The sequence below is a fragment of the Balearica regulorum genome, chromosome 6 (assembly GCF_011004875.1).
Source record: "Balearica regulorum gibbericeps isolate bBalReg1 chromosome 6, bBalReg1.pri, whole genome shotgun sequence".
Taxonomy (NCBI): domain Eukaryota; kingdom Metazoa; phylum Chordata; class Aves; order Gruiformes; family Gruidae; genus Balearica; species Balearica regulorum.
In genome coordinates this window covers 3,140,237-3,166,690 of record NC_046189.1, presented here as the reverse complement: position 1 = coordinate 3,166,690, position 26,454 = coordinate 3,140,237, and the positions used below count along the sequence as shown (strand labels likewise).

Below are 26,454 nucleotides of genomic sequence, written 5' to 3'. Positions count from 1 at the left end.
GATCCAGAGAGACAGCCTCGTGCAAATCCAGTGTCATCCCTTTGAAGTCCTTGGGGCTTCCACGGCAGCCAGAAGTAATTAGTGAGAGAAGGGAGTTGTAAGAGCCGTGCTGGCTCGCCGTCAGCGCTTCCCGCTGACTTTGAATAAAGTGGAGCTGAGCCAGTACCGAGCGCTGTCGGAATTACGACACCGAACGTCCAACCTATCTATGGAGCACGCTGTGGGGCTCCGAGACGGCTCTCTGCAGCGGGACTCGCGCCGTCAACCTCGCAACACTTTAGCACCAAAGCTACTTGGCCAAAATACAGCAGGCATCCAGGTGCTGTGGCCACACTAAGCTCACTGTCACTCCTACGCCACCGTCCCTTCAAGTCAGCGTGGCTGTAGGCTCCTGTTCCCTTAACCCACCGAGTTCAAGGAAGACCAGCACAAGCAAGAATTACCGAGCGACTTTATGCAGCTCCCAGACTTGCAGAGAAACTGGATAACCAAAATGCTCCTCCTTACCTTACCAAAGCTCTCATACGTCGAGCGCTCCCTCTGCCACGGGGCGCTGGGCTTCCGCGACCAGGACCGCTCCTCTCTCTTGCTTCATGCAAGGGCTCCTGACGTATGATTTGGTTGTTTCTGCTTGCTGTTTGCTCTCTATAAAGCAAAAGCGGGTAAAATTAAAGACACTTGGCTATCGTTTAACATGCCCACTCTCCTGTGCCTTCCCCGTAAACAGATGCTCCCCGTGGTTGGGGATGTCACCTTCCCAAAGACGCTTCACGCACCTGGGAAAATCCCTGCTCCACCGCTGAGCTGGGATCAGGTCTGCAGGGTGCCTGGAGGAGATTACTTTGGAGATATTTTGGAAGAAAAGCAGGGAAGGAATTTTAAATTTTTAGCCTGGAAAGGTACAAATACTCTTCGTGCTTTTTCCCCCCCTCTAGGCATGGTTTTGAGAAGCACGTTCCTCTACCTCTGTTTTTCTTCTGCTATCTTGCTTCCCTTTCCCTCCTCTCTCGTTTTCCCCTTCCCCCTTCTTCCTCCCTCATTATCTCTGAGCAAAGTTACTATTTTCCATGGCAAAGACTGTGGGCATCACTGAGGTCAAAAGGTATCTCGGAGGTCTTTAGTCCAACCTCTTGCTCAACGTAGGGCCAGCCTCAAAGCTGGATCCCAAGTTTCGCGTGTGGTCATCAACTCCGCATTGTAAAGAGGAGCACAGATGCGACAGCAAGCTGTGTCTGGGGCAAACCGCTAAAATTCCCCGAGCGGTTTTCCAACAGTAAATTCTGATTCATCCAAAACAATTGGACAGGCAGAAGAATTTTGATTTTGAAGAAGTCGGACAGCAAAACTTCAGAAATATTTATGTTTGAAACCAAAAGCTTCATTTTTCCTTTTTCATGTCGGTTATTCTAGCCTTTGCTTTCGCTCTGATGCCCGGGTTTTATATCACTTTACCTGGTATTTAGACTGAAACTAAATGGTCCGCTTCAATAACGTCGCTCCCATGTTTCTGACTCTGCATTTCACAAGAACTTCTGCTCAGTGAAAAAAAAAAAACCAAAAACCAACAAAAAACCTTTGACTTTTCTTCCTGATCTGGAACAAAAGCAAATAGAAAAACATCAGGAAAATTTAACTCCATGCAATGGGAATTCGACTTTCTGGACAGCTTTCGTTGCTGTCAAGAAGAAGGGTGGCTGGCTGAGACAGCTCGTGAAAGCTTTGAAAGTTCATACAAAGGCTCTAAGCTGGCAACGCGTCCCCTCAATCCTTGCATCGACTGCCAATATCGTGGGGATGGGATTTTCCAGGGTCCCCTCAAAGAGCTGAATATACAGCTCCCAAGAGGCCTGAGGTCTCTAGTTCTTCAAACTCTCTTTTGAAGACTTCTAGCCCCCTTTTTAAAAAAAAAAAAAAAAAAAAATCATTCTGCTTTAGATAACCAGACTGGGCCTCTAGCTCATGGGAAGCATTGTTAAATGTGTCACCTCCCACCAAGAGAAGAGGAGGGGGGAAAAAGCCACATAAAGATATTAAAACAAGAAACTGGAATGTCTACAAACTGCTTGAAGAGCTCGTTCTTAATTCACATATCCCTATTTACTACGAAAATGGCTATTTATGGCATCGTAAGCAATCACCCTTGGTTTCCACTTAGCCTCAGATGGATGGTTGGCCCATATGTCTCATGCTGTACTTAAGTAGGAGGGGAGAAAAGAGAGGGTGTAGAAGTGAACAGACCTTTTTGGACAGCCACATCTGGTCCCCACGTGTAAGCCCAGCCTCGTGGAAAGCCTGCTGACAGAGAAAAGCCGCACGCTGTGGTTCTAGACAAGCTTCTTTTATAGATATATTATATATATTACATACACACCCATTTTCTATAGGTGTGTAAAAATATATACAGATAGGTATTGAGCAAGAAAGAGCTTTTGATATTTTCCTGTCACGCTGCTGGATGGTGAGGGGCTGGGGAGCAGAGAGGAACTCCGAATACCCCCAAGTTTGGCAGGGAAGGACCTGGGACAGAAAGCAGAAGGGCTGACGTGAAGTGTTGGATAGGTTGATGTGAACTTTCCAACCTGGATGCAGAACGCAGGTTCTGGGGATGGATGAGACATAAATTCTTTGCCATCTCCGCTTGCATGGAAAGGAGATGCCTGGAGATGCCTCCACTTGGTTTTATAAAACACCGCCATCATTTGTGCACCCTCCTTCTTTAACTCGAGACCTCCAATTCACTTATCATTTTTCCCATGTTTGCTTTTCAGCCATCTCACTCTCATCAGCTAGGGAAATCCACACCACCAGCCACGAGCCTTTTTTTTTTAAGGCCAGCTTAACACTGACGCCCCTTTTCTTAAGACCAGAAGCCTCTCCTTTCTCCATCTCCACGGCAGAGTTGGTGTCTTCCTTCCTTAGCACCCCAGGACCCCAATCTCGACTGTGACAGAACAAATAATGCTGCTGGGATGTTATGGCTGATCAGCAGGACATCTTTAACCTATTATTAATTTGGATGAGAAACAAAATAAACAGGAACAAAACCAACTTGTCTCCTCGTTCCAAACATTCGTCTCCCAAGGAACCCATGCTCAATACGATATTAAGGAGAGAGCAAGCCACGAACGTGTGAGCACTGCCGATGACCTGGCGCTTTGCTGAATTAGGGCCAACGGCCTCCTAATATTAAATCCTCGTCAGAGGAGAGATTGCTGCTGGGACTGAAATTCACTCGGATGGGATAAACTAGAGCACGGACGGGCACTTGAAGGAGTATTTTCACTTGGCGAGACCGTAGATTTGTTCCTTGCGAGGCTAAAAGGCATCCACATATTTCTGCAAATTGGAATTTTTGTGGCAGTCCGGGGAGGGGGGAGCGGGATAAAGCCTTTATTTCCCTTTCCGCTTTCACGTTGGAGATGGGTGTCCGACGTCCCTGCGCCTTTCTGAACCCTCGTCCTCGAGAGACCTTCTGCGCGGCCCCCTCCAGGGACCCCTGCAGCAGAGAGAATTAACGCGCCCTGCCACGCAAACGCGCACAGCAAAACCCAATAAACCGGCCCCGAGTTGGCAATTACATCTGGAAGAGCACATCAAGCACCGAGCCAAGCGATCTCAAGTGATGGAGCAGCCTCCAGCCCCCCGGGCAGCTGACTCAGGAGCTATTTACATCACGCTACCAAAAACATTTCAGCTCCCCCCCACCCCCCAGTTCTCGTGCACCCTGGCTTGGAGGAGGCTCACAGCCCTCCCCGTGGAGGGAGGGGCTCCTATGGGTGCCATGGGTCCTCACCCCAGCCTTTGGGGAGGTGAGGTTGAGCTAAAAGCATCAACACGAGCTCCTGTTACCCCACTGCCGCGCGACAGAACACGGCGGGCGCCTGCTACCCTGGGAGAGATTTTTTGGCGGGATGGGGATGCCACAGCCCAGCCCCTGCTCTTTGCGAGGGCAAGGATCTCGCCAATCTCCTGTTTTCCAAACCCAAAGTGGGATGGGTGGAAGCACGCGCCAGCTCTTTGCGATCCCAGGGGACGAACCGGTGGACATCGAGAATCTCACGTGGGAAAGAGGACGGGCAGAGAGTAGAAGGGGGGCTGGCAGCTGGAAAAGAGTGGAAAAATAATTTCAAAAAGTGGAACCAGTGGAAAATATTACAAACCACCACCCATTTCCTTCCACAGCCAGTGACTACAAGACTGACCTCCCCACCTGTCACATTAGGTGGGATTTTTATTCATCAAGCCATCCTCGAGCTGCACGGCAACATCTCGGGGCAGGATCCCCGGAGGACCGGGTCTGAGCAGGCTCGTTTGCGACGCGCCCAGCGACTCGCTCCGACGCGGCGATGCTTGCCTTACGTACGCGCGCACCAAAGGGCCAGCCTGCCCGCAAGGCGTTTTTCTCCATCCCCGACAGCTCTTTCTTCAGCTAGTCTGCTATGGAAACCGGGTCAGGGATTCACATCAGCGAGGATGCGGGCTTATCCATCATCTGCTTTTTCGGGAGAACCCTGCTCGCAGTACCTCTTTGTGCCATATCGGAGCAAAAGGGCTCAGGACCCATAACTGACCTGTTCTTCTCTGCTGGAAAAAAGATTGTCACGTCTTCCTATGAAAAGCTGCCACTCTGAGGCCCCGATTTAAACCAGAAAACTTTTTTTTTTGCCTTCCCCCCTTGCTTTTTTAAAGCACCTGAAGATGATCTTTCAATAAGGCAATGATAAATACCAATGAGTCTCAAATATTCACATTACAATCTGCCATTTGTTATAGCAACAAAGAAAAAAAATCCCAATACGTGCTCAAAAGCCTCTATTTTCCCCCTAGCAGACCCCAGAATGGTTTTCAATGTTTTCTTGACGTTTTACAAGTCAAATCATTCTAGTCTGAAATTCTGTATTTCTGCAGCATCTACCGATATTGAACACGCTGTTTAAATCAGCCTGCTCACACTCATAAGTGAGCAACACGTATTAATTGCTGCTGGCTTTTTCCAGGGACAGGAGCGTGGTTCCACAAGGGCATTAAAGCAAATGTTTCCCGAGCGTTTGCTTTTTTTTTTTTTTTTTTTTTTTACACACTACAGAACACCAAGTAAATGACCGAAAAAACATGTTGTTAAGACGTTACGCAAGCATTACATTTTCTTTTCTTTAGATCAGGCCGTAACTCTTGCAGCAGGGGGAAATTTCTGTGGCTAAAAATGATAATGAGAACCAGGGTTCGAATAAATGGTCCTCACACCCTAGGATGGATGCTGCGGACCCTCTGGTTGGGAGCAGAGGGTTTCTTTGGGAGTTCATAAGAGAGGGGCTTTGCTCGTACGCAAATTTCTTTGCATTTGCCTGCGTTCTTTGGAAAATTTTCCAGTTTTCTTTAGCGGTAAATTTGACTTGAACGAAAGCAGAAGCAATTGGATTATGCAGAACGTACACAGGAGTTGAAAAGAGGTCAGGTTCCCCCCCGGCTCTACGCTATGCACAGATCTGGAAAGCGGCGGCTTGCAAGATAGAAAGATTCCTGGGGATCATCCAAAATTCAAGTCATGTTCCCATTATAAGCGGACTGAAACTTGAGCTGCAAATCCAACCCTCTTAAAAACTGAGCTGCGGTTTGGATGAGACGCCCAGAATCTGGATCGGTTGACTCCCATTTTGATGTGGGAACCCAAGTCAGACCAGTTTCATAATACTGTTTCAGATGTGGCTGAAAAACTCATGCGAGCGACAGATCTTCCAATGTCTTCCTGCTAGCAAAATGGCTTCAAGTCTTGGTTTGAGCCAAGAAGCACGAGTACCGCTAGCAAAATCTGTCAGCGTCAAGTCCAGGACCATTTTTCAATGAAGTTACGAGCCTTTCGGGAACCTAATTCCCAACCAAACTACACCACGGCAGCTTTCCGTAGCTTTCTTGGAGGCTAGCTCCTTTTGGAAAGATGGTTCTGGAGGCGTTTCCTTCATTCGCTTGGCTCTCCTTCCAGTTACCGCTGTTAACGTTCCCGTCTGGTTTGCAAGCTGCAAAACGTTTCCCATTCGCAAACTGAACAAGTTTTAATTACTCCCATAATTTTGCCTGGAAGGGAAGAGCCAACCGGATTCATCAGATAACGAGAGCAATTGCCCCGCGTACCACACTCCCAAATACACAAGCCAGGGCTTGATCTCAAAAAATAAACCTAAAGCACTATTTTGGATTAAATGAATGTGCATTAATACAAAGAAAAATTTACTTGGGAACCTTCTCTCCAGCTGTGGGTCTTAAATATCCTTAAGGATCTCTGCATATAACCTCTCCATCCTCCATCCCCAGCCCCTCTCTGTGCAACAAGGACCTTTGCCAAATAATACTTTTCGCTCTATCTGCAGGATAAGGCATACGAAGCTATAGCGCATTCAAATAAAGATTGGAAATAATTTCCTTACAGGAAGGAGTTATCCCGGTTTGTCTTCCTTTCCTTTTGATTATACAGCTCAGATTAGGGATAGTCAGGAAATTACATCGTCTTCGGAAAAATTAAAAAAAAGAAAACAGAAGAATATGAAGGAAAAGCAAATTTTTTCATTTCCTGCCAAAAACAATCCCACAACTTTTTTGATGTTTCAAAGGCTCAGTTACATTTTTTTTTTTTTTTGAAAGTTTTACTATAACAAATACCACTTTGCACATGCTCCTTGTTTTTAAACAAAACATGGGTCACTATAAGAATGTGCGTACATTTTCTTCCAACTTAATACTTTATATTGAAGACGGATGGATACTGATGGAGCCACCAAAGGGCCAACATCTGCCCCATGATCTAGGGCAGGGCGCTGCTGAGATAACTAAATTTGGCTCTGTGTGTTTAAGGCCAGAGGGAAGAATTTTGGGCTTTCATAGGAAAAATTTGTCCCCAGTGCTTTTTGGTGAACAACTGACCTAGAGAAAAGCACGTTTGTCACTGCGGTGCGTGACCTGTGTTTTTTCTAACCTGAAACGCAAGCAAGCTGAGCATCCCCTGAGCAAAGGTAAGCCTGTCTGGGTAATAAAGTAGGGAAAAAAAGACAAATTGCTGTGAAAGACGTGCCTAAACACAGAATCTATGATTCCGATCAAGCAATGGTCGGTCGGTCAGCATGGACCAACCCGTTGTTTTACCTCTGCTCCTGACAAAACTCGGTGGGGAAGAGGGAGGGAGCCGAGCTTTCCGACCAGCGGCGATGAAACGTGGCTGAGTTATTTACTTCCAGCATTAGATAAACCGCACCGTGGGAACAACGGGACCAGGCGGTTAAAATACTTGCATCAAAATGATTTAAGTTTGGCTTTTGTGAGAAGATATTATCCGACAGGCTATACCACGCTCAGGTTAACTCGACCTGAACAGTCTTAGCGCTACCGGTTTCTTGCAGTTTACACATATATACGATTTTTCTTTTGTACCAATGTTGCAAATAAAGCAAGTGAGCTGTGTGCTCCTGCAAAGAGGATCTCTCGGCTCTCCGTCACCCACCCGGAATAATTTCCAGCCATCACCCCCACGGGCTCATGAAACCTGCTCAGAGATGGTCACCCAAATTTTTATGGCAAACCTGGCCCCAGTTTTTTGGGTTGAACCTGCAGCGAGGCAGGACGAGCCCCCCGCAGAAAGGGAAATGAGGGCGAGCCCTCAGCACCGAGCTGGCGAAGGAATAAATCTTCCTGACGGAGATGACCGGATCAGTCCCGTCTGACAACCCCAAGTCAAGGGTGGCAGGCGCGAGGGCTGGCGGCTCGCAGGGACAACCGGGAGCATCAGGGACTGCCAACGCGTATTTCGGCAGGGGATCAGAGCTCGGCGTAATTCCCCGATGGGACTGTGCAGGGTGTTTGCCTTCAGACCTTTCCGTCCAGGCAGGACCCATTTGTGTATCATAGCCCTGTTTGCATCCAGCCTTAGGTACGTGCACCATCACATCACGGGAATTAATTCCCGATGCGCAGCTGGCAGAGGGGATGCTCTTACCCTTCCCCCCCCCCCCCAAAAAAAAAATTAAAACCTTTGTTATGGAGGCTAGGCGCAACACCAGCAAAAAAAACCCCATTAAAGCATATCTGAAATTTCTGGTGACATGAGGACTTTTCCATGCGCAGGGCAATGAATTTCTCCGGCACGAACGACGACTCCCTCTACCTAAGGTACCGTTTGCATTGCAAGCTGCTGGGGAGGGGGGGACAGAGCGAGCTCAGCCAGCTCCTGGCTGGCCAGCAGCACAGGAGAGAGCAGCTCCCCAACTTTCTGATCAACTCTCCTGCCTTACGCTTTTTGCAGCCATCCTACGCTTGAAAAATATCCACCCAAAACCTTTGATGTTGCTGCCGCCGAGCCCTTTCTAAGGGGAGGAATGCCGTCTGAGCATCCCAGTCCCGTGGAAGAGGGATGCCTCATCTCACAGCTTATCTAAAACCTGTGGGCAAACCCCCTCGCTGTGACTTTGGTAATGGGTTTTTTTTTAGCGTTTCCCTGTAAAAGAAATGTTCTCAGTTGTGCGTTTATCATCGCATTAAGTCCCACGCTTTGCTGGGTGTCCGGCGTTGATGGAGGATGCAGCTGCCTGGAGGAGGCTGGCTCGGGGCTGAGGGGCTTTTCCCAGCTGGCTGCTCTCTGCAAAGCGTTCCTGCTCCTTTGGGGCTCCGGTGGGATGCTCTGCTGTCACTTGTGTTCGGGGGAACGACAGCAGCAGAGCGACCACATGGAGATCCTTCCTTGCCAGGCCAGCGGGTGCCGGCCGTACCGGGGAAGGAAGGAGCAAGAGGGAGAGATTTCATATCAGGAGCTGCAGAGAAACCACTACATCTTCTCTGTCCGTTTTTAAAATATTTGCTCTGGCGTGAGAACGACTGAACTGGGAAGGTCCCTTGAAAGGGCAAGGCAGAGGGGAGCAGTTGCTCTTCAGGTCCCATCTCGTGGGGTAAAATTTCCCCGTACAGCTCATTTTCTCGCCCAAGGGCTGCACCCTGTGCTCTTTGGGCTCTGAGCATGGCAACTTGCACCCTTTGGGAGAGCAGCCCCAGCCCTCTGATCCCACCCTGGCTTTACACAGCATTGCATTAAAAGCCTCGGTAACCTACAGAACACCCCGATCCCGCAGAGACGGTGATTTCCCAGAGAGGAAAAAGCACCGATGCCAGCGTGGTGCTGCGACAGCCCACCCATCCCCGTGCTCCTCTGCCAGCCCTGCTGCTGCAACCCCCCCGACCGAACCCCCCCTTCCAAGAAGCTCCTGGTTAATCGTTTTAAGTATCCCTCCCCAGGGAGCGCTCATTAGACACGGATCTTAGAGCAACAACCAGCAAAGTTGTTGGCATGCAGGTGTTTGACACGGGCTGGAGAAAACCCCATCTCTCATCCCCCACCTAACGAGCATCTTCGGACCAGGGCGAACGCGAAGCATCGGTTTGTTTTCTTTTGTTATTACTGAAGATGAAAACAAAAGCTGGGAGCACGGCAGAGGGTCCCCAGCATCAGCAGGGACACGGGAAGGGGTCAAAGCAGCATCGTTAACAGGGCAAGGCACCGCACGCCGGCTCCCTCATCCAAAGCTGGGTGAACCAGCCTGGGAAGCCCCTCTCCCTCCATCCCCTCCACGAGGAGCTCACGGGGGGTCCCGGCTCCATCCCAGAGCTGCAGGACCCTCGCCACACCAGCAGTCCCTACACCATCCGCAACGACCTGATCACCGCTCTGCCGCAACCGAGACGAATCCGCTTTCACAAAACATCCCAATGCAGCAAGTATTTTTTGGCTAGCTCTTCGGTGGGGTAAATCAGCGCGTCAGGGGAACCACGGGGTTACTTCTGATCCGGCGACACAGCTTGTCCTAACTTCATTTGTCTCTTTGAAAGACAGCGCCAGACAGTAAATCACGCTCCCTAGCCTATAGGGCAAACCATCGCTGCAGCTCCTGATGGCCAGAAGACGACAGTTTTACAGCAAACACCCCGCTGCCCTTCACCCGGGGGCTGTATGCCAGTGTGGCTCGTCTCCCAGAGCCCTCGGGCACCCCCCAACCAGGGCAGGTCCTCCCCGGGACCGGCCCCTCGGCGCCCAGCCACCCTTGGTTCTTGCTCCCAATCCCGGCCAGTCCTTTTGTGTCCATCTGTCCTAACATCATCACTCAAGAACAGCTGGAGCACTGACATATATTTGCAAAACATCTTTCCCCCCCCGCCCCCTCCTTATTTTAAGCATTTGGTTTAATATTATATATTAATATAAATATTATTCAATATTCCACCCCTCCCTTTGAGTAGCATCAAGTGTCCTGTAAAATATAAATGCTGGTAGATAGCGGTGGTTTCTTGACCTTCTCTGCACCACTCACTATTTCATAAACTCTCCGAAGACACCTCTTACTCTGCTCCTCGCTAAATTAAACAGCTCTAATCTGTTTATCCACCCCCTCCTCCTCCTGAGGAGGACTTGCCGAGCTCCTCATCGTCTCTTCTTCCCTTTGCCGGCCCCGCTCCCGTCACGTTTCCCTCTGGCTTGGGCATAGGAGAGCTGCCCAAGGTGATAGCGTTCCTGTCAATTTATGGGATGTAATTCAGATACCCTCAGGGTTGCTCTCCAACTCTTAAAGCAGTCAAACAGCTCCCGGGAAGGGAACCAGGCGTCACCGCTCCCGGCCGTACCACCACGCAATGCAACATCTGGGAATAACCATCGCCAGGGCCGGTGCTGCAAATTATTTCAGGAAAGCATTTTTCTACTTAGGAAGCGTAAAGCTGGACATTTCTGCCGTGGGAGGACACGGTGAAAGAGCGAAACCTGCCTCTGGGATTGTCATTTTGGGGTTAAAGAGTTGATGGGGAAATTACCATCTCCCTTAAGTTCTCTGCCATAGATCCCAAAGATCCCAGTTCCCCCCATTTTGGGTATCCTTTGGACGTATGAACGGTGCTCGTCGCAGCCCTACAGCTGGAATTGAAATGTCACCTCTGGAGGGACAACCCCAGAGCACCAAAGCACTCGGCAGCCTCCACGAAGTCCTGGCAGCTCCCGGCACGCGGGGACGTTCAGGGACTTTGGTTTCACAAAAAGGATGGGTTTGGCAACGCTTCAGTCCCCGGCAGCTGCTCTGTCAAAAGTATTTTGCCAAGGAGCATCCCTATAGCTGAGGGAAAAGCATATTTTCCTCTTCCACACTGATTTTCTCTGGTTTTCCCACTAAGAAAACAAACCAGTTTTTAAAGGATGTAATGGAACTGAAAGCAAAATTATTTTGCTTTTCTAACAAATCCCCCTTCCCCTTTCTCTGGTGGGGAGATGGAAAATTATATGGGAGGTGGGAGGAAAATAAGGAAAAAGTGTTATTTAGAATAATACTTTTTCCACATGAAAACCTGAAAAAAAAAAAACCAAACCCCCCACTTAATCAAAAAGAGCTGAATTGCCGTGCCTCTCCTGGGGTCACCTCATCCCCCTAAGCCTCTCACCCCGCAGTGACCCAGATATTTGCACGCCTGCTCACACCGCAGCCTTTGGGCTTTCCTGCAGTACGATGGTTTAAACCGAAAAGGCAGAGGTCACAGACGGAGGAAGGGGAGGAAAGAGCGAGTTGGATCCCTCCACAGATAAATACTGCCTTGTGGAAACTCGGATGGCTGTAAGCCTCTCACAGCTCATTGCCCCAGAGCAAATGAGCTGGTGGTCTCCATCCAACGACGGGCAAACATCCAACCTGCAGACCCCCCCGTCCCAAAACGACGGCAGCTGTTGAACGTCCCAGCTGCGTCGGCTGGACGCGGAGAACACCCGGAGACGGGACACATGCACAAGCCCTCGCCAACCCAGAGGAGGCCAACGCTATTTTGACGATGCACAGTAACCCGCAGCATGATGAAGATGGTCACCTGGATGCAAAAGAAAACTGCTGGTTTAGATTTAAAGGGTAACAGGGCTTCCCAAGAGAGGTGCGTGCAAAAGAAATTAAGGACCGAGTCCAAGACCAGGCAGGATCTAATCAGCCCAGCTTAAATTCTGGTGTCACCTCCAATTGGCCTTCATCCCAAGATGGGATGTGCAACTCAATCAAGTCGTCCTCCAGCACATCAGCAGGGTGGACTCTCCCACCTCAAACAAGGCAACACCCCTAAGATCGCACCACCAGCAGACGGGCTAGTGCTGCCTACGGCTCTTGGGCCAAGCTGGTGACAGCTGCCACATCCATCCATGAGACACCACCAAACAACCGGAGTGATTTTTGCAACTTGTCGCCGATCTGTTTCTCAGTGTATGGGGATTTCCATAACTTTTCACGCATACGGAGATTTTATTTTTCCCTTCTTTTTCAATTACATGTTTCATTAACCCTCTGCACCTCCTGATTTGCTGATGACTAGCTGAGGTTTCCAGACTGAAGAAATGAAGAGGGAAATAACGCAATGATCTATTACCATTTACAGCTGCCATGGGATGATGCGAAACTTAATCAGTTGTTTGTAAAACGCTTTCAGTAGCAGGGAAAAAAAAAGCTGGAAAAATAGCAGTCCCTTGCTGAAGATCATTTCCACCCCATCTCCTTCTCAGTTCTCTTTCAAGGAAATGCCTAGGGAAGTGGAAATCCTTGAAGTGTGTCCCACTGATGACAGCTCTAAATTCTCTGCTAGAGAAGGCTCCCAAACTCCATCAGGCAATGCCATTGCGGCTGACCCATCCCACCGGTCACACACAACCCATCTGCAGGCAAAAGAGTCACCCTTGAGGGCCAGGAGATCTCCCCCTGGCTTTGCCCAGCAAGGAAGCACTAGCTGTGGTGGGCTCTCAGCAAGACATGGGGTAATTTGCACCAGAGACCATGCTCTGAAGTCAACCCCTTCAGCCCTCCCCTCGGTCTGCCTCAGGTTCAGAAGTCCTCTTTGGTCAGCTCTGCCCATGACAGATGAGTTTAGTCAGCACTCCTCAGATGGGCTTTTTGAGGACAAAGCCATCAGACCCATTTCTGCCAAGACCAGTCCAGTGAGATTTGTTGACCTGATGCAATCCTGCCGGGACAGGGACAACAGATAGATACGGACCTCTGAACAAGACAGTCCCTCTGCTGAACCGTGCAAGGAGCGGCTTCAGCTCACCATCAGCCATCACCACTGTCCCAGCAGCGTTAGAGGAATTCAGCTGGTCCCACACTTGCACGTTCCTCCCTGATAATACCTCTCCGCCCCTCGACTCAGCCCACGTTAATTGTGTACGACATCTTAAAGACCACCCAGCTTGAGCTGCAAAGCATTCAGCGATGGATAAAAATAACAATTGCATTGAACGAGGCTACACTCCTTGCCAAAAAGATTAGCAGTGGGAAAATTCCTCCTTTAGGGAGCTTTGCAGCCAAGGACCAGCCCGTAGGGTTCATGACCGACAGCACGCCCCACGTACGTTTAACAGCTATGGGGGAAACGTGGGAAGAATTACGAGTCTGGTGACTTCCTCTAAATCTTGCTTTTGTCCTCAGATCCTAAAAGGGAGAGCGTGGTCAGGTCAGTGATCCCGGCAGGACGGCCCGCAACTGGCACCGAGGTTCATTTATCAAAGACGTTACAGGGGGAGCTGGTGACAGTACGGGAAGGCTGTACCAACTGCAGCCTCTTCTTTCTCTCCAGCCCATTTTTTGTTAAAAACAAACCAAACCAAACAGAGGATATGACAGAAGAAGGAACAATCACCTCATTCATTTGTCAAACAGATTTCCACTGAGCATCTCCAAGGACGGGTCCGTAGGTAGCCACCCCAATGTGCCAGTGAAGAGCGCGTTGTATTAATGAAGAACCACGAAAAGGCAGGAGACAAACTATGGATTACAGAGAAAAATAGTCCTGGGAGATGGAAGATGAATACTCACACACACACACCCCCTTCAAGTATTTTTATCTTTGCAGAAATGCAAGGAAAGTAAAAAAAAGGCTTGAGAGTTTTGTTAGGTACAAGTGAATTAACCTGTCACTGTGCTGGCAGAGACACACTGCTGCAGTACCCAAAAGGGTTATCATGATCTTACCCGTTGCCTAAAAAGGTGAATTCGAGACCTGATACCTTCGCTAGCTTTGAATATTTAGAAATCTGTTAAAAATGTTTCTCTTCCTTGGGAATCTCAAGGTCAAGGACTGTTGAGTCCAGCCCGTCTAGAGAAGGTGTTTGAAAGAGTCAGCTGTTCTGATGTTTGTAGCTTTAATGATCCTGTTAGAAGAAGGAGTTGAGGTGGGCACAGAGAAGCTTGTCCTCTACACGACCAATTGTCGACTGTTAAAACTTCCCTGCGAGGCTTAAATGATATGTCCGTTTTCCAACCCCCTCCAACACTTGCTCTCAAAATAATTCAGGAAAGTCTATTACATGGTCTTACACCTGGTTTTGCTGGAAAGAGCGCTTCAACGCTTGACCAGAAAGGACTTTATGCACAGAACTGGATTTGTCTGGCTGCCTTTCATCCTTCACGTAAATCAGAAGTTACTTGGCTAATTTGGGTATTTTACAGTGCACTGTGGATGTCACCTTTACATTACATCTCAAAAAAAAAAAGACATGCCACATCAGAAACACAGCAGGGTCTTGCAGAACCATTAGCTTAAGACACAGAAGGCCACGCACGCATGAGCTACGCAACGTTTTTTGTTTTCTCGTTTTCCTAGATAATAGAGTTCTCTTTCCCCATCTCCAGCCAGGCTCTAATCACTGCTGAGAAGCAGCACACCTTGTGAAGGAACAGTAAAACACGGCGACAGGAGAGCAGGCAACAGTAATATTTAATTATTAAAACCATCTCCCTGAATCTCAGACTATTAGGAACTTGCCAAAAATTCTTCTGAATGAGTTTAAGAATTGCATAGGATGACAACTGTGTCTAGACAACCATGTCTAGACAACCATGACAAAAAGACACTTCTAAACACCTTCCAAAATAACTAACAAGTCCGTCCGCCCCCCAACAAAGCCTTTTTCTGAGAGTCCCAGGGCCCGGTTTTCCTGCTTTTGATTGATTTTCCTTAATCACAGAGCTTGTTAGTCCCTAGCAAGCACCTTGAATTAATGGGGCTGCTGCATCACGCTTGACCTCCTTTGGATTCCACGCTTGGGATTCAGTGATGGTGCCACCCAGCCAGATGTTTCCAGCGCCTTTTGAAAAGAAATGTGTCTTTGCTTTTATTGGACACCCTGGCAAGAGAGCCCACATGGAATGTAAACTCTGTGTGCAGAGATACATATTTTCTCTCACTGTTTATAAACACATAGAGCCCGGTTCTTCCCCCACTGGGGTTATATGAGCCCAGAATTTATCAACGTTGGAGAACATACTCCTGATTTATACTGAAGCGAGTGAGCAAATTGTTTGCAGGAGAAAAAAAAAAATAGATTAGGCATGGAATCGTCACTTTGCATATAGATTTGAATACATGTACAACGCAATATTTAGATTACTTGCAATAAACAAACTTGCCTCAACACCCACAAGAGCAAACCTCAGATCCAGAGGGGAAGGCAGGGGTAAAAATACCTTCATCTTCCCCAGGAGGAAGGGAGGCTGCTCAGATGTGAAAAATGCCCTTGGCAACGCCTTGATTTGGCATCTGCTTTGACTTCTCTGAGCCAGCCCTCAATTTTTCTTTGCTAAAAGAGCAGGGCCAGGATGTCACGAACCGTACGCCCACAGACTTACAGAGGTGTTGCTGGCTTCTCACCAGCTCGTTCTTGCTCATCTGTGGCTCCAAGCTCCCTTTCCTTGCTGCCTCTCCTGCCTTGCTCTGCTCCATCCCACGTTTGTTGCCCCACAGGTCCCCAGGTTGGTCCCAAGAGGGCTAGGCTGGTTCTACCTTCTCCCACCCAACTGTTGGCCTAGCCTTCAGTACCTGCAAAATCACCCTGCGATTCTCATGGAAACAGGCGTGCGGTTTCTGTTCATGGGCTAAAAAGCACGAAAATCAAAGTACATTAATTTGATAGCTGGTGAGCATATGGATGAGGTAATAAGGATGGCTAGCATCAAGGGTCCTTACAAGACATTTGAGAAGCCACTAATTTTTGGACATCAAAAAAATTACGATACTTGCAAGCTCTGATAATGATGCATTTTCTGGCCCCAGTACTGCTGTTATAGTTGAAACACCATGAGTGTACTGGTAATGGAATAAAGCATGCTATATATAAATATGTTTACAGCCACACATATTTATAGATGTACACGCACACGTTCACAAATGAGCAGTTTTAGGAAACCGCAGGACACGAGAGAGGATTTTGTTTAGAGAAGAGTCTCCCCCTTCCTCCCCGCGAGAGGAGGTCTCTAACATCTGCCGTCCATCATCTACCAGCCAAGCCAAAGTGGTCGCGAGCGCAAAACAGACGCCGCACAGAAAAGTCACGCTTTGGTAGTGGGGTATTCACTTGATTTCGGATGGATGAGGAGCACCAACTGTGCTCCCCCCGCCCACAGCTTCTGCCTGCCAGGGCTGCAAAGATCTGCTAGGGTGCTGCTCCTCTGCTGCGTTGACTTAAAGGGTTGGGGACACCTCACACAGCCGAAATGAGCCAGAGGTAGGTTTAATCGCCAACACTGGATCTCTCTCCCTTTGCCCTCAGGCACCATCTCGTGACTGTATCTGAATATGCCTGGAGATGCCTCAATCCTTTTCTTCTTTTTTTTTTTTTTTTTTATAATCTCATGGGGGCAATCTGGGATCATCAAGCTTAATAAAGCTCAAAATGTTTAGAAAAGCAGAGGAGGGAAGAAAGAGAGTAGACAAATATACATAAACACACACGAATAAAATCCCAGGAGGAGGAGGAGGAAGGAGAAGCTGTATTACAGCAAAGGAGCCATGTTAGCACAGGACACGGGTCCGTGCATTGCCAGGAGCAGGAGAAGATTAAAACAGGCAGCTCCCGAGCGTCAGGACAGCATCCCTCCCGGAGCAGGCAGAAAAAACCCAACTGTTCCAATGGTGGAACAGGACCAAACTGGTTTCTGAAAGGGCTCTTGGAGGGGAGAACATGGAGGTGGTCTCCATGGCCCAGGGACCTGCCTCGAGCTCTGACTCAAGCCCAGAGAAGCCCCAAAGTCAAGTGCCACGTTGGAGCATCCACCAGCACCGCGCTCGAGGGACCTCTCCTGGAGCAGCGCGGATGCGGGGCTCTCCCACATCACTTGTGCCAGGGTCCCTGGTCCATTCATTTATTATTTGCCAGGCAGCGCTTGCAAAGCGCCCAACGGGCAGCACCCAGCAGAGCCTTCTGATGCTTGCAGGACCTTAACGCTGGAAAAGTTTGGGTGGCTCCCTGTAAACCGACTGCTCCAGGCTGCCCGTAGGCACGCAGGGCTGAAGTAGTTCCACGTGGGGGTTTGTAGGCAGTAGCACCACCGACCCCAGCTAAGCCTTTCCCCCTGCAAACCGTCCTGCCAACTCATCCCCCACTGGAGACGTGGGCAGGTCCAGGTGATTTGCCCAGGGCGGCAACAGTCTGAATATCTCAACGTCTGATGGCTTCCGGTGCCGCATGACAGGAAAAATGGATGGCCATCAGCCAGAGGGACAGGGCCACCGCCAGAACCAGAGATTACATTAGCAAAGGCTGAAGTACGCGTTGCACCCCGAGAAGCAGAGAGCTCTCACAGCTTGACTTCAAGCTTCTCCCAGCTGCTCCTTCAGGAGATTAGGCGGCAGGAAAAGATTGATATCAAACATCTCCCCCTGCTCTGAGATATTCCTTTAGGAAGGTGGTGCCAAGCCGCATGGAAGCACACTCTTCCTTCGCATCAAGCCGCAGGGGACAGCCTCCAGCGCGGCCGCTCAGAAATCCCTGCTGGGGCTGAGCGGCAATCCAAACCATGAATCATACGTGCTTAACAAATTCCTATCATAAACGTCTGGCAGCTTAACTTATAGTGGGCTTCTGCAGAATGAGAAATGCATGCCATTTTTCCCAGGAATAAAATCAAACGAGGCCTCCTTCTTCGTTCCATTATCCCTCCGAGGGGAGCTTGAGCTTTCTCTTTCTGTTCCAGGCTGTCTGGAAGCATATGATGGGGCAAAGATGTGGGAATAAAAATAATAAAAAAACCAAAAACAAAAAAACCCCACCACCCAAACGACACTATCTGTACTTATGATACTCCTGCTTTGCAGCTGACTCTCTTGGTCCTAGCCCAAGACCCATCTTCCATTTAGCCCCAGAGAACCGTTGCAATGAAGTTGCGTTGGGTGGTCTATTAAAAACGCAGACCGGAAGATGAGCTAAACAAACACGGTAGCTGCTGTCACAACCATTTCGCCTATAAGGTTTGTTGTTCTTCAGTGCATCCTTACAGCTCTCCTCTTACCGCAAGAGCCCAGAAAGGACACATCCATTATCCCACAACACGTCGGGACGCGCCACGAGCCCTTGGCATCGAACACGCGCACCAGGGACAGGGCGGACGCTGCAGTCTGAGGGTTATTTTGCGGAGTGTTCGCTCTCGTAAGCCAGCCAGACTAACGTGAATTACCAGGGATGCAGCGAGCTGTGCGCGGGGCCACGGCCAAGCACCCCCAGAGAGGTGGCAAGAGCAAACTCGCCGTGAAAGCCAGCTAGAAAGCTTCTGCAGGAGAAGCTTTCCGACTTAAAAAGCATAAAATCAAAATCCTTCCCTGGATAATATCCCTTTTGTTTAAGGGGGAAAGTAGTCCTGAAAAAAGCAAAGTTTTTCTGTTGGAAAACTTGAATAGCTGAGCCCTGGGAGACTGTTGAACTCACTTCCCACAGCCATCAGGAGGAAGGTGAAGCTGCAATACTCCATCCAGGAAAGGCCCTCGGGAAAACAAAACCTATTTGTTCATTGCCAATTTTCCTCCTCTTTCTTTCTTAGGAGGAAGGGACCTTCTTGATGCAATCACCCACATGGGGAGCAGGGTCCTTTTTTTCTACTCGGCTCCACCTGCCACCAGTTTACACACTCACGCACAAAATCCTTTCCCTGCCGACACACGAGCTGCACCCATTCAGCCCCGTTTCTGTGCCGCGCAAAGACCCCTTTCCTCCGGGTCCAGCCGCCCGACGGAGATCGCAAGCCCAGCGAGACAACCTTTCTCGTTTAATTAGTGTAACCCTCCTCATTCAAACCCTCTGACCACGCTGCAGCAACAGCGGAGAGGGAAAAAGAGCCAGAACAATGCGATTAGCTCCCCCGGGCTCAAGAAAAGCCCTTGGTGGGTCAGGGGCTGCAGAGCATTGAGGTACCCAGCCACCGGAGACATGCCCAATGCTTTGAGCACTAGATGCGAGATTTTGGGGTATTTTTCCATGGGATGAAACAAACGGCACCACCCAAATATATGGTAGTTAAAAATAAATAGATTGATAAAATCTCTTTGCAGACCAGCTCTAGATGGAGCTGGAGATGTTCCTCCCCCAGCCAAAGCACGGGATGCGGGGGAAGACCTTGGCTTTTATAGAAGTCAAGCACCACATGAATGCTGTTAAGACAAATCTCTTGTCTACAAGGCCAAACATGCCTCCAGGGCAGACGGACCTCTTGCCCCCTAACCCCCAAACACCAGGAACAGAAGAACGGGTGCCACAGGAGGGAGGGAGAAGAGCAAGGGAAAGGACCAAGGGGACCACCACGAACCCAGAAGGACTTGCCCCCACATACTGGGGGTCCTGCCCTGGGTCCGGTCCCTTTTGAAGCCAGCAGGACTTTTGCCAGCAATGCAAATAGAGGGGGTGCAGGACTAGAGCAAGGATGATAAAAAAGGGAAACCTCCACGTTTTTTTAAGGCAGCGCGTTGTTAGATTGCCTCCAGCCGCCTCTCAAACCCTGGGAGCCTGGAAAGAACAGGGCAGAGGAGGAAATTTCACAAATTGATGCGAAACCTGGAGTCATCCACTGCATTTCTAGGGTGCACCATGAAGACAGGAAACCAACCAGCAAGGACGAGCTGAATTGTTAGAACTACTGGCAAGCATAAAACCAGACAATTTCTTCAATGTTTTGCCTTGAAAGTGGTGGGAAAACAGCCCACTCCAGGAGGGCAAGAAACAGCCAGCTGCTACCAAAACCACCATGCAGTAAACGCAAGGATTAAGAAAGGAAGGGAAAAAGAACAAAACACAACCTGCCCAAGAATCAAATTCTGGGTTGGGCAGCCTCAGAGCTTGATAAAGCCAGCTAGAAGAGATAGCCCATGCAGACGCATTCACAAAAGAAGAGGCTTTCTGGAACCATTGCATTTGGCCTCAAGATTCAAACTCCAGCCTAAAACTCTGTCCACGGGAGGAAGAAAGCAGCCAGCCAAAAGCAGAAGGTTCTTTGCATTTTTTCAGGTTGACTCTCAGAAACAGAACACAGGAAACCCTAGAAGACCCCTCTCGAAACATCCCCACGCACCTACTCACACGTTACAGAGAGCTGGTATCTGATGATCACGATGGAGACGGTCTTGTAGGGGCTCCTGGACCATGGAGGGAACGAGGAATCCAACAGCTACTCCTCTTCCAGGTTCTGACGGCCACATGCATGACAGCTCAGCATAAAACAAGTCTTCCCGAGTGGCGTGTAGACAAGATGTTCTCGTGTAGCTCTTCCCATGAACAAAAGTTGCTAAGCTGTGTATTCAAAGCATCAGCCATGACATCTGGAGTGGGTGGAACAAGAGAGAGGCAAAATAAAAACGATTGAGAAACAGTGAAATAAGTTCAAAAATAAAGTAGAAAAAGCGTAAGAAAAATGTTCTCGGAGCAGATGGAGCAGGTTGTATCTCCTCCCAGGCTCCCTCTGGTTTCACCAGGTGGACCCACTTATCACACACAGGGGCTGGTGAAGGACAGGCCCACATCTCCCTTTCCTGCTGACTTTGTGATCTTGTAAATCTCCCCTTTCCCTTCTCCAGACCGAGCAAATCCCACGTTTCCAGTCTAACTGCCTGCCTCCCACCATTTTACCTCTACCTAACTCCACCATGCTGCTCCTCAGATGCAAGAAGTGCCCTCGGTGCCCAAGACCCAGGAACACCAAAGCTTTATTGATTGGCAAAAGGCACTCTGTCTTATTCTCATCAGCCTCCTCTGGGAGGCTCAAGGTCTTAAAGCACCTGGTCCCAACACCTGGGGCCATTGGCTATTACTGAGCATCTCTCAGACCAACTTCTCCTGACCTAGGTCTTAGATACCACCAGGACCCAACCCAGAAAGGCCTCTTTTCTTGTGGGTTTTAGGACTGTACAGGTTCCTCTCATTGCTAAAAGACCTCCCAGTTCCAAACACAGCAATATCCCTGCTCTCTACACCACGCTCAGACCTACCTTGCATATGTACACAGAGCCTTCCTACGTGCAGGTGACCAGAGACACCATGGGCTGGACAATAAGTAAGGTGACCCCCACTGCATCGAGGCTTTCTGCCTGCCTCCTGGGCTGCAGATGTTTGCTCTCCGTAGCTAATTATCAACCCAAGTGGGGAAAAGCGAGGTGCAGTCTAGCTGAGACAGCATAGACAGGGACATGAAGAGCAAGAAGCAAACTCAGCTGATGTCCTCAATAGCCCCACTGGAATGCAAACAGCCTTAAACCCTCCTTCTCCTCCCTTGCTATCCCCATTCCCAGACTTGCTGCTGGCTCAGCTCCTGCCCTATATCCTCTCCTGAGCCAGCTCCACCCCATCGTTAGGATGAAGTCCCACCTTGCTCAGCTCCATCACTCCCCTTGAAGGGGCAGCCCCATGGTCAGCACCCATAGTGGCCATGCCAGGCAAAACTGCAGGCAAGGTCCCTTCCCTTGGGGCAGCTCCACCAGCCACACGTGGTTTGGGTTAGGGTTGGGGTATCTTTCCTGCAAGTAATGCCCACGCGGTCTCCCAAGTAGTACCACAATCTGAGATTAATTGCAGCAAGAAGTCACACATTTCGTACTTCTGCTAGCAAGATTCAGCACTTAATTGCATGGCCCCTTGAAAGCTCCGAGGAAGAGTGTGACCATACCTCCCAGCCTCTCCTTCAGGAGTCTTGAAGTGCCACGTAAGAAAGAACATCATTGCTGCCATTTCAACGATTGGGGAAACTGAGGCACGGGAGGTGACATGACCGTTTCTGCTCATCCAGCTGGCCCATGGCAGAGAATCCATCTCCCCAGAGTTATGGTCCAATCTGAACCCCACAGGACCAGATGCAGGGTCATTTTCTGCAGCTGCCTGTAGTGAACATCCCATGGGGGAGACCTGCTCCGAGCGGACTGCCCCCCGATCAAACCATGAGGGTTCCTCTTTGCCAGATCTTCCTGCGGGGAGGACTGGTTGGGTTTTGCAACCTCTACAAAGCTCAGAGAGGTTCAAAACTTCTATTCCAGATTTAAGGAAAAAGAGATACATTTCAGTTAGGGTTAAGTGGGGAAAAAAATAAGTACTTGGAGAGCTCTTTGTCAGCATAGGGGGTGATTTTGGCTCCCAATAGCAACGGGCCTGCTGACGGCCAAGGGAACTGCATATTTGGCTAGCACCAGGATGTCCTTTCAGAGGGCGAAACCCTCTCCTTTAGACATCCACTGCACCCTTATTCCATCCATCTTTCTCTCGGAGAGGAAGGCGGTGAGCTTTGCAAGCATGGGCTGTCACCTGGACCAGGCTTGAAGGTACCACTGCAGCCTAAACGGTCGCCGCTTCACGCCTCCTCGCCCTGGAAACAATCGCTCTGCTGCATCCTTAGGGATTAAAGTTTTAATTCCCCAGGAGATGCCTCTTGCCTGGCTGCTGGATGGTGCAGTTCCATTTGCACCGCAGCACACTCGCTTCCCTCCGGAAGGTCCCGAGGTCCGTTCGTGCTCATCGACCCCCGAATCGCGTTCCCCTGGGTGCGAAGCGGGGCACGGGGAGTTAATAGATGGGATTTTCCTGGGGGTCCCTGCAAAGGGGACTAGCGGGTTCCTGCGTGAGCCGGGCAGCGGCAGGCACGGCTGCTCTCTGCTCTCCCAGCATCACCCGACGCGGAGAGGTTCAACGCAGGCGATTCGCATTTCGTCCAGAGAAAGGTGAAAAGCTAAACATCCCCCGCCTTGGGGGAGAGATACATAGCCCTGGAATTCCTGTTTATAGAACTGCAATCAGGGCAAGCGCAAATTAGGTAGAATCAGTCAAGAGTAGGAAATTGCCATCAGATTTATTTTTTTTTTTAAATGAAAAGAAAAAAAAAAAGCAATTTAAAACCGCTCTGGCTGCTGAGCTTTCATAAAAGCTTTCCAGGATTGCATTTCTATGTTGCATGTCACCATGGAAGACACCCGAGATGCAGTGAATTCCCCCAAGTTAATTTGAATTATGCCACAAACCAGATGTGCTCTTCGGTGCACAGAGAACCTTTTTTTCTTCCATTTCAAAATGACTGCTGCCGCATCCCGTCAGCTCTTATTACCCCACCGCACCGTCTGACGTGACATAACCAGTCATGACACCCTCGTATATCATCGGGAGAAACGGTAGCAACTCCACTCGAGCTGGGAAGAGCAGTTACAGCACTGTTGCGTTGTAGGAGCGGGTTTGATGGGGAAGCTGGGGCTACTGTCTTGAAGGTATTTGGGAAAGGAAAGATTCCCCTTTCTGCACCAATTAAGACCCCGGGCGTGCAGGAATGACGGTGGAATTAATCGGTGAATCGTATGGAATTTCACCCTCTGGGCTCGGCTCCCAACTTGTGGGAAACGACACAGATTTAATCAGAAGCTTGGAAAGCAGGAAGAAATCGTTAGGAACACCCAGCCTGGCCTCCCGCGTTAAAGCAGGTTGTGCTTTTCACCCAGAAATTCCTCCATCAAGTCCCGTAACCCAGGGCTGAGGAGGAATCTGCCGCGGCACGATGGATATAAGCTTGAGATAAAGCTGAAAAAAGAAAAAAAATGCACCAGATCCTTTGGACATCCATTCTAACAGTTAAAACCCTCTCGTCTTTAAAAAGCGCTAATCTAATAGCCATTTTATGACTTCAGCTTGCTGCCACCGTACCTGGATGGGTCTCCTCCTGCTCGGTTGAGGGCATCTCTGCAGCCAAGGCTCGGTGATGTGCGAGCAGCTATGCCAGGCAGCAGATTTGCGGAGCCAGGAGCGCAGCGACATCCAGCGACGTTTTCCAAGTGCCTTGTTGAGCTAAAAGCAGCACCGCTCCCTCCTACGGTGTCCTCCCTGGAGATCTTTCCACCTCCAAGTGCTGGTTCAAGGACCTCAACACACCGCACTGCCACCAGCCACACTTTTCTGCTATCTTTCCCTTGGATGCCCTTAGAGCCCAGGTAACAAACATCTTGTGTCTGGTGCTTTTTGCCTTGCCTGATGAGCACATGTCCAACCTTCTCCATGCCTCCAGATAACCCAATCAACTGGCACATCACATTTCTCCTTCCCGCTCTTGCCACGCTGGGTATGGATAACCACGACCATGGGGAAACACGCCCTTCAGCATGCCCTAACGTTGATTTAACCAGTTCTTCCCCCGCTAAAGCCTACAGAGCCTCCGCAGAAGCCCGTATCTCTCCATTTCTGCTGTTACCGTGACTCGAACTAACCCTCAGCATACAAAGGCACATTTGCATGCTCGCTCTTGCAGGGCAGCAACGCGCAGGGTCACGTCTGGGGTTTTTTTTTCCCCTTTAGGTAAGTTGCTGTAAGAAGAGCTCGGTAGCGAGCTGTAAGGTAAATTTTCCAGATGCGAGTCGTTCTCTGCATCACATTTAGAGGCGGGGGGGGGGGGGGGGGGGGAGGAATCCAATTTTACAGCACTTTTGGTAAAGGAATGCGGAGAATGTGTCATAAACACTTCCCCCATCAAATAGGTGGTAAATTGAGCCATGAACGTTTGAAACGCTGTACTATGGAGAACTGGTGGGGATGGTTTGGAGTTAGCAGGCTCTTTCACCCAAATTGTTTGTTCTTTCCATTCCTCAATTTCTTTTTATTACATTTGAGATGAGGAAGTTTCTTCTCTGCCTGATACGCTATGCTGGTTACTCATAAGAAAGCTACCAGAATTAGTAAGCAAGAAAAAAAATTGTGCCTCTCTATCTCTCTATATTTTGTGATTGGCTCCTCCAGGAAATCACAGCCCAAATGATGCCCAGGGGCTGCGCTGGAGAGCACCTTCCTGCCTGTCAGACGGAAGACGGGCGCTTTCCCATCTTCAGAAGATCTTTATCCAGAAACAGGCAAACAAACCAACCACCCAGCAACCTTTCTTCCCCTAGTGAAAATATTTTAACTATCCCAGATGAAAGAGCCAAGCTTGACAAGGCGTTACATGTGCTTTTCATGAATTTTTTTCCAGGAGGCGGTTTCTGGACTGACTTAAGGAATGCACTTAGCATGCTGTTTCCCCTATATAAAAACACTGAATTAGCATTTCTCCTTGTGATTCTCAGCATGATATTGCTACACGCAGAACAATACAGGATAAGTAAAAACCCATAAAAAGGCTCTCATAAAATTGCACAGTGCTTGGTTTTCTTTCGTTAATCCCTCGACTTCATCGGTCGTCCCGTCTGCTGATAGGAACGAGGGTCTCCTCCGCAGTGCTCTTAGGCTTATCGAAAAAAAATCTCTTCTTTCCAAGAGACAAGTGGAATAGGTGGCCATCAGCCAGCTGAAAACGATCCCAAAGAGCATCTGAAGATACTAACCCTGCCCCGTTTGAGTCGTTATCAGGCAATAGGATGACGGGACACCCCCCCCCCCCCCCCCCCCATCTTTTGACCCTACGGGCAAGCAGACCAAACGAGAGCAAGGCAGCGTCAACAAGGGGAACATAAGTATTTTGTGCTTTTATGAGAACGTCAGCTGGGAGCCGATCTTCAGGGTCCGTCCAATTATTCCTGAAGAGCATTTTAATTCGCAGGCGGTTCTGTTCCTCTTTAATACCTGGCGTCTAATTTATGGGGCAATGTTTCTTTAAGACTGGCATTAAGAGTGCAGAAGTAACAATCTAGGGTTAAGAAGGTTAGGCATTATGTCCAGATTAGAATTACCAGATGACCTGAAGCAGGGGTTATATTAAAAAAATGCCTTAATTAAAAAACTACAGGTCAGAACCAGTTTAAGCTCCAAACCTCCGGTTATGTTCGCTAATTAGAAGGCTTAGACACATGCCTCGGAGTGATGGATGAGCCATATCTGCCTCATGGCATCACATGAAGAGATGGGACACGGCTCCCCAGGCTCAGGCAAGATTGCACCAATTTTCTTCATTTCGACTCACCTCTCTTTTTCTTTTTTTTTCTCCCCCAGAAATGAATAGACCGCAGGCATTCAGGAGCCAGAAATCAGCAGGGCACTATCTCCTCGCGGTTGCTTCACTCTGAACTTCAACTTACGCGCTGAAGCCACGCCAGCTGTAGAAAAGCAGAGAAAGCCGATAGTTTACCGCATTATGAACTCTCCTGAGGAACCTCCAAAGCTCCTACGCAGGAGGCAGGAGATGTATTTTCCTTCCTTTGCCCAAGCAAAAG

The 26,454-nt window shown here is 49.3% G+C and overlaps 1 long non-coding RNA gene across 2 annotated transcripts; it reads right to left on the bottom strand.

Annotated features, from left to right (window-relative positions):
* Window positions 1-1,458: 1,458 nt before the first annotated feature.
* Window positions 1,459-24,714, bottom strand: LOC142602311 (uncharacterized). 2 transcript variants are annotated; one of them, XR_012836001.1, is made up of 3 exons: window positions 21,283-24,714; window positions 20,380-20,587; window positions 1,459-1,593 (listed from the first exon to the last, which is right to left on the bottom strand). It is a non-coding gene; the product is annotated as an uncharacterized LOC142602311 (long non-coding RNA). The 2 variants fall into 2 exon arrangements; XR_012835999.1 differs by lacking the exon at window positions 1,459-1,593 and adding an exon at window positions 2,129-2,292 and having other exon boundaries at window positions 20,378-20,587.
* Window positions 24,715-26,454: the final 1,740 nt, after the last annotated feature.